The 9042-nt window shown below is 38.1% G+C and overlaps 1 non-coding gene across 1 annotated transcript; it reads right to left on the reverse strand.

Moving 5' to 3' along the window:
• Window positions 1-2200: 2200 nt before the first annotated feature.
• On the reverse strand, window positions 2201-2395 carry MIR319A (microRNA MIR319a). Its single transcript, NR_120931.1, has one exon. It is a non-coding gene; the product is annotated as a microRNA MIR319a (primary transcript).
• Window positions 2396-9042: the final 6647 nt, after the last annotated feature.

Consider the following 9042-nt stretch of genomic DNA (forward strand, 5'->3'; position numbering starts at 1 on the left):
AAGGGCACTGGTAATGTTTGTTAAAGATGGGTACAATAATCAATCAAGAGCACGAGAGAAGTACCGATGGATTTTGAGAGAGAGAGAGAGAGAGAGAGAGAGAGAGAGAGAGGTAAAGCTTGGAAGAACCGATGGATTTTGAGAGAGAGAGAGCGAGAGAGGTAAAGCTTGTATGCATATTTGGTGGAGTTGCAGAGGTAACAAGTAAAATGGAAGGCAGCTCTTGTACTGGTAGAGACATCTGTGATTGGGACTTGGGGAGTATTTTCTATTCAGAGATTCGTTTTCGGGAAGGTAATTAAGTATAAAAGCAGGTGAGGCACCTGTCACTCATTTGCATGTAACTATGCCAGGCCCTGTTATGAAGTACCTGATGAAATTAAAACACTAAACCCTCAAGTCTCACGCTCATGTATACATTAACATACATAGAGCACAACATAATTATAGTTTTTGCTTATGATTTGGAGATATGCGCTTAATAAGAATAATGGGGACATAGTATTCACCGCACTAGCTGAATAACTGATCACTGCGTGACAAGCGTTGTAAAGAAGTCCATACGATTGTTCCTTCTTTTAGGTGTTAGGTTGCATGAGATTTTCTAGCTACCACACAAGAAACAAAAAAAAACATGTTTTTGCCCAAATTTAACAAAAACACATGAACCACATTAATACGACCATCCTTGTGTATGATTTGCTGATTCTCTTCAAACAATATTATTTTTCGATTACAATTGGATTTGTAATTAGTTTCTTGTTTAAAAAAACACATGCGTCAATATATGCTTAGAGAGAGAGAGTTGTATTATAGATCTTGACTATTGACGACGATGACAACAACAAAACATTTTCTTACTAAATAAGGTTCATTATATGAATCCTAAAGCACTATTGTGTTCGGTTCTGTGTCACATGTTCCGTTCAATTCAAGTACTCTAAGTCTTTTCTTAGAGTCTTCCAAAATCCTTCTAGGTCTTCCTCTATCTCCTTGGTCCTGAACTTCTGTTCAGTAATCATATCTTCTAATCGGAGCGTCAGTAGGTCTTCGTTTCACATGTCCAAATCATCGTAACCGATTTTCTCTCATCTTTCCTTCAATTTCGGCTACTCCAACACGGAAGAAAAAAAGAACATTAAATCTGCACCGTGTATAGTAGAATATAGGCATTGAAGAAAATATGGATACAAATTAAAACCCAAAGAAATTAAGTGAACATTATTTTTAAAAATTTTCTAGTCAATTCTAGAACAACAACAAAACCTTTTCCTAATAAATAGTTTCTAACCAGCTCTAAATAAATAAAAACGTATCCACACATATATGAGAGGACATTTTGGTAATTGAAGCAGAGCCTGTGGGAGACATGTCTGGGAACTTGTTGCTGTGGGAGATCAAGAACCAAGAAGCTAATGTTGTAAAGCGTGTGAGCGTGTGAGCTTAATTTGTAGGCTTCCTCTCTTCTTCTTCATGCCTTGCCTTCATTATTTTATTCCTCTCAACCGCAGTCCACAGATTAGCAGCATCATTTACAAAACCCTAACTGCAATAGAACTCACAGATACATAGACTTTGGGGGAAAAAGAAATTACAAGTGCTTCTTTGTCGACCAATATGTTGGATTTAAGTTAAGAAAAATAAATAAATTCAGAGTTTCAGCTGGGATACTGTGAGTGAGGGAGCAGAGGCAGAACCGAACAAAAATGATTCGGAGCAATGGAAATCGAACTCAACCAATCCAGCTGACATGTTTTGATAAATCCTCCTAGAAAGAGGAACATATATAGCATAACCCTAGCTGAAACTGAAGATAACAATTACTTTATCCACATATCCAAAGCTAAGATAGAAATAGATAGATAGATATATAGCTAACTAAATTAATTTTATATAAGGCAGTAATATATAAAGATCCTCTTTAGTTAACCGACAAGATAAACTTATATAAGCGAAAAGTCAAGCTAATCTAGATATGGGCTAAGAATACTGAAGGGATAAATTCAAGCTCATCAATCATAGCTCATATCAAATAGGGATAGATGGAACTGAGATGAATCTTTCCATGGAGTGATTAAACATTTTATAACTCATATATTAGTAATAATATAAGGTAAACGAAAAAAATTAAAGAGATTGAAGCAATTAATTAAGTATATATACGAATTAAAGCATGGTAAAAATTAAACAAAGAGGAACTGAAGTAATTAATTAAGGGAGCTCCCTTCAGTCCAAGTACAGGAAGCTCAAGATCCAATTTGTCTCCCGCTTCATTCACACATTTACTGGGTGTCGTCCTGAGCTAATAACCCAGTATTTGGATGAATGACTCGGCAGCTAATTAAATCCTGTCGCCACCCATGAATGGACTAAAGAAAGCTCTCTTCACCACTGCTATTATATAACCAAAAAATGAAATCTGAGGATAGAAGATTGCCCATGTCCCATAAAACCCTAGCTCAGAGAGAGAGAGAGAGAGAGAGAGTGTGTGTGTGAAGACTAGGGTTGAGGGGTCGTGGATATTTCTTCTACTATGACTTTGCCACTTCAAGCAAAGGAGTCATGGATCTTCAGGTGGAGGAGAATGGCTTTATATAAGCAAAAAGAAAGGCTGAAATCAGAGTAGAAATATTTTATCATATATTTAAAAAACTAATAAAACAAAATTTGAAAATTTTGAGTTCTAACAAAAAAGACAAAAATGTGTTGTAAGTGAATAATATCATCATTAACTTTTTAGAGTAAAAATATGATTTTTCGTTAATGTAAACAGTATCCAGAGCTTTTTGTTAAAGTTCCTTATATTTAACTAAAAATATAACTTTAACTCCTAAAACTTAATTTTCTCCAAATAAAACCCGACATAAGTGTTTTTACTCGAATAAAACCCATTTACTAGATTCCATATCAGCAAATTCATTAATTATGTTTGACTTAACAAATTTAAAATTTTATGGATGCCTAAAATACCCATATTGAATGTTTGATGTACACAATTAATGTCATGCGAATTATAAGGCAGAATGAATTATTTTACTAAAAAAACATTTATGTTTAATGTTATAAATTCATTGTCTAATATATAATAACAATATAGAACATGTCCAATATATATACATGCTTAGTTAAGTCACTAAAATTATATTTTACATATTAATGTTGGTAAATTACACACACATATAAAAAAAATGCCTAATATATGTAAAAATTCATGCAAAATAATTTACCTAAAAAAATAATGTTATTTGGTTCAAATAGTGCACCTACTATTAAAATTTTAAAATGTTAGATTGCTCAAAATAATTTACCCTATATATCTATGTAAAATACATGAAAAATAATTTACCTACATGATAAAGCAATATTATTTTATTTAATACTACTTTACCTACAAAATATTATTAATTTACTTACAAATTATATTATTTGCTAATCATAAATTTACATATAGGTAAATTAATTACATATAATGTCACATCCTAGTCTCGACTTCGCCGTAGCACGATATTGTCCGCTTTGGGCTTACCATTCCCTCATGGATTTGTTTTTGGGAACTCAAACGAGAACTTCCCAGTGGGTCACCCATCCTAAGATTGCTCTTGCTCGAAATCGCTTACCTACATGCACATATAAGGCACATCACCCCCTCTCCCTCTCTCCGTTGGTCAATGTGGGATCTTACAATCCACCCCACTTAAGGGGATCTCGGCGTCTTCGCCAGCACATCCGCATCGAATGGCAGAGTGACTCTGATACCATTCTGTCACATTCCAATCTCGAATTCGCCGTAGCACGTTATTGTTTGCCACCCCCTCTTCGTTGGTCAATATGGGATCTTACAATCCATTCCACTTAAGGGGAACCCGGCATCCTCGGCAGCACATCCTCACCGAACGACAGAGTGGCTCTGATACCATTCTATCACATCCCCGTCTCGAATCCGCCATAGCACGATATTGTCCGCTTTGGGCCCTAGCCACACCATCACGGTTTTGTTTCTGGGAATTCAGACGAGAACTTCACAGTGGATCACCCATCGTAGGATTGCTCTCGCTCGAACTCGCTTAACTTCGGAGTTCCAATGGAATCTGAAGCCAATGAGTTCCCAAAATGCCTCATGCTATAGGGAGGGGAACATGTACATATAAGGCAGCTCTGATACCATTCTGTCACATCCTAGTCTCGACTCCGCTGTAACACGATATTGTCAGATTTGGGCTTACGAGTCCCTCACGGATATGTTTCTGGGAACTTAGACTTGAACTTCCCAATGGGTCGCCCATCCTAGAATTGCCCTCGCCCAAACTCGCTTAACTTCGAAGTTTCGATAGAATCTGAAGCCAATGAGTTCCCAAAAGGCCTCGTGCTATAGGAGGAAAGTATGTACATATAAGACACATCACCCCTTATCCGTTAGTTGATGTGGGATCTTACATATAATAATTTTTTTAATATATGTTAGTACTACGCATATATATATTTGAACGTGTAATAGTACTATATACATATAAGGAAATTATATATATATAACTTTTAGTAGTACAATATACTATTGAATGTATGTATATTTATAGCAGTACACTATACGTTTGAATGTATTTATAAAAAGTAGTACGATATGCTTTTGAACGTATGTATTTTTATATTAGTACTGTATTCTTTTGAATGTGTGTATATATATATATATGTATGTATGTATGTATGTATGTATATGTTAGGGGTAATAATTATTTGTTCATTATAATTAAGGAAAGTAATAATATTTATTGATTTGATGTGGCACAAGTTGTAAATATCTTGTAATAATATGTCAATTACTTTTCTATTTGGCAGTCATTTTCAAATTTGAGTTTTATTTGGATGTTTAAAAATTAGGTGGATTTTTATCTAGAAAATAAGAGTTGCAAGACTCTATATATAAAGAACTCTATATTTTAATTAGACATTACATATATTTTATTTGTTTAAAGAATTTAAAGGAAGTTATTCATATTCTTTCTTCCTTTCATGTTGCCATGTATTGACAATTCTACCACCAATCCCTTGCATCATGAAATGCCCATCACCTATATTTTTTTAGTTATTCGTTTACATATACCCTAGTATTTTATTTTATTTTTGTAATAATTTCATTTATAGTATAGTATATAGTACTTGAGGTGAGCTGGTTGAGTTTTGTTGGATATGGACTATAAATGGTAATTTGGAATCATAAGGTGATTCGGGCGCCTAAATAAGAGAACCATTTCATTTAGGGCGAGACATAATGGGCGGGCACGAGCGGTAGATGTCCGAGCCAATGAAGCTGATTTTCTTCTTCGTAGAGTCCAAATAAAAGCCTAACATTTTTCTGCCTAACAATTAATTGGCTATGAGAGCTTGGATCTCTCATATGATCATGTAGTACGAGATTTATTGGTTTCTACGAATCTTTCGTCTCTTTCAGTTTCTTGAATATGTTATAGTTTCAGATTTTTGTTTGCAAGTACCCTCTTATTGGTGTCATGCTCTTCATTTGTATTGAATCTTTTATGTTCCCCTTTTATGAATGAAATATATATCGTGTTTTCCTTGAAAAAAAGTTGAGAAACAATGAACTATACTTTAATTCCAATGCACACAAAACTCACACATCAACTCCTATGTGTTTTCATTGGTATCATGTTCTCCTTTGTATTAAATAATATAATACAACACTAACACATCAACAACTATGTGTTGTTTAACTTAATTAAAATACTATTGTACCTATTTAAATATAATGTTTTATTATTTTTTTTAAGATGTGTATTGAAAATATTTATCTTTGGAGACAAATATTGTGGAGCAAAAAATAATCAAGAAAATTATGGAGGTGACACGTGGATTTTTGGGTGGAAATGACAAAAGTACCCTCGAGGCATACCGGGATTCTCATGCATATGCAACAGATAATAATGGCTCAATCAAGCAAGAGTCAAAGGTGATCAAAATGATATTTATTCAAATCCATCTCATCACTCCTCATCAAATCCTTATTCAAAAGGTAACTCCTAATTTTCCTATCCAATTTAAGTTAATTGCCAAGTTAATTGCAAGATATTATGTGAAATAATATCTTGCAATTTTACTCACAATTTGACCATATATGGCCGGCCCTTATTCTCCAAATAGGACCGGTCACTCCCCTATAAATAGCCCTATTTTCCCAATAAAAAGCTATACAATTGGCTACCCACAAACTCTACGCCTCGTCTACTTGGCTCTTAACCCAATTTCTAACTTTGGCATCGGAGATTCTCCGGCCAAAGCCCTCCCATTCATCATGGGCACGTGAGGCTTTTGGCCTCAATCTTAGGTGTTATTATTTTGAAGGTGCATTTTCGTCAAAGAAGAAGACGGTGAAAATTTACATCCACAAATTGGTTCTTTCATTAAGAGTTTGATTCACACTCTCGAAGAAGACTCTCGCATTCAAAGTTTCTCGTTTCTTGTTCGTTCGTAAATTTTTCATACTTCCTTATTCCTAGAATTATTTAATTCTTTAAACAGAGGTAAGGAAAAAATACAATGGCGGGAAATTCGGAAATCACAACGAACAAAACTTCCTACATTCAAAGATTCGGATCAAATGATGGAGGACGAGACATAGCTCCACCACGACGATCCACGAGGCTCAATACGATGGCAACCACCAAGGGGCACCACCACTATGGCAACCACGAGGACCACCGTGGCAGTGGGGAGTGGGCCAACTCCATAGCAGCATGCCCAGGTGTTATAAACAGCCCAAGCCGCTACCCCAGCAGCGCAGGCTTAAGCCTCGTCTACTTGGCTCATAGCCCAATTGCAGCCCACGCTGCAATGCAGCTGAGCCAAGCCCAGCACGAGTTGGTACGAGTCACTACCTCAGCAGCGCAAGCCCAAGCAACTACGGCAGAAGAAGCAACCCAGAGCGAGCCCAGGCCCAGCGTCCACGCGCACCGCACGCTAGGCAATCCATGCCAGCGGCCCAACCTACTCCGACAACTCGACCCACTCCCATGGTCCAATCCAAAGTCTAGCTTGCTCCGGTGGCCCTCTGGCCATCCTAATCGGTCTAAGACTGGTTTAACCATCTCCGCTTCAAATTTTTTGACCGACGACTAAATCGGGGGTATTTTCACCGTATTTCACCGCAGATTTGACATATCCCAATTCAAATTTCACGCCCAGAGTCCATTACACTTCCACTACTCAAGGAGACGCATAACGTCCAAGCTTTTCCAACCCAAATGACAAACAACACATGTCTCAACAAGTCATAAAGTTGACAAGCACCTTAGCGCAACAGACGACCTTGGTGAATCAGCTTTTACAGCGCACTAAAATGTAGTGTGCCCCAGACAAGGTATCCAAAAGTAGGATAAGAGCAGATGACAAACCTCTCCAACAGAGTCCTAGAAAGCAGCCCCTCGACCAACCACGAACTGAGCGTTCAGGCAATGCACACACCCGACTGGGCCCCGAGATAGCGCATACTCTCATCTTAGCACGCAGAGGACCGTGCACTCTCGATTAGGCCCACAACGAGCATACACTCACGGTTGGGGCCACACTCTAATAATCAACATGAACAACTTCCAGGTGAAATGTTCATCTGCGATTAGGCCTGTAAGGAGCATTCTCCACCTCACATTGGAGTAGGCAGCATAACGGATGGAGAGAAGCAGTCACTCAATTCGGCTCAAATTCAACCAACAACCTGCAAGAAATTCGCTCGTCTGCTAGAAACGTACCATATACACCGCAGTCGCGGCATAGATAAGTCGAACACATGAAATAGTAGCCTAGACCAGTAGGTCACGACCAAAGGTATCCGAGAGCTTCACTACCTCAACAAAGGTAAATTCATGAAGAAATGGATAGGCTTATCACCGAGCGATTGCTCAATTTTCAACGCAACGAGGTCACTGATGAGGCCATATGACTAACATAAGCAGGTTACCCTTCACGGATGAGATCGAGCAGGCAGAGCCTCCACGCAAGTTCAGCATGCCACATATCACATCTTTCAAAGAGGATGAAGACCCGGAAAGGCACCTGAAGCACTACCAAAGTGCAATGATCCTCTATCGTAACAATGATGCTCTCATGCGCAAGATATTGGCCACAAATTTACATTCGAGACATAAGATTGGTTCTACACCTTGCCACCACAATCAATCCGGAGTTTCGATAAGCTTTCTTTGGTTTTCACCAAGGAGTATTCATTTTATTGCTCGATAAAAAAGAAGTCCGACCACTTGTTCAACATGAAGAAGAACCCAAATGAGTCGCTCCGCGACTATGTGAAGAGGTTCAAAGCAGAGAAGGCAAAGATAGTCAGATGCAATGACTCGATAGCTAGTGAAGCCTTCCAAAAAAGACTCCCAGCAAACCTCTTGTTGTTCAAAGAATTGATATGAAAACATATCTAACTCTGGTAGACTCTTTCGCTCTGGTAGAGAAGCATGCACTTTGGGACGAGGCTTGACAAGCAGACAAGGCACCCGAGCAGCCACGAAAAGAATTTACAGTAGCTCAAAAGAATGAGGACGGGAAATAATACAACAACAAAAGCAGGCAGGAGATCAAGCGCAAGGACCAATCCTTGACTAAAGTAGGTTCGACACCTAAGAATTACTTTAAGTTCTCGATCCTGATCCACCGAATTCTCCACGACATCAAGAGTGAACCATGGTTCAAGTTTCCGAAGCAATCAAAGGGAGATACTTCAAAGTTGGACCATACCAAGTACTACGTATTCTATCGAGGTCTCGATCACACAACTGATGACTGCTACACTTGGAAGAACTACCTAGAGAAGCTGGTGAAAAAAGGCAAGGTCGACAGATACTTGGGCAAGCCAGTTGCACATCCTAGAAGAAACACTAACGTCGACGAAAAGCCGCTGATCACGACAATCCGGATCAATGGCATTTTCGCCAAATCCAAACACTTGGGGGCCACCAACAACTCCAATAAGAGGAAGATCCAGCATGCTCTATTAGTCTCATAAATCCAAGTAGTCAACACCCAACC

This window comes from Malus domestica, chromosome 06, assembly GCF_042453785.1.
Source record: "Malus domestica chromosome 06, GDT2T_hap1".
Taxonomy (NCBI): domain Eukaryota; kingdom Viridiplantae; phylum Streptophyta; class Magnoliopsida; order Rosales; family Rosaceae; genus Malus; species Malus domestica.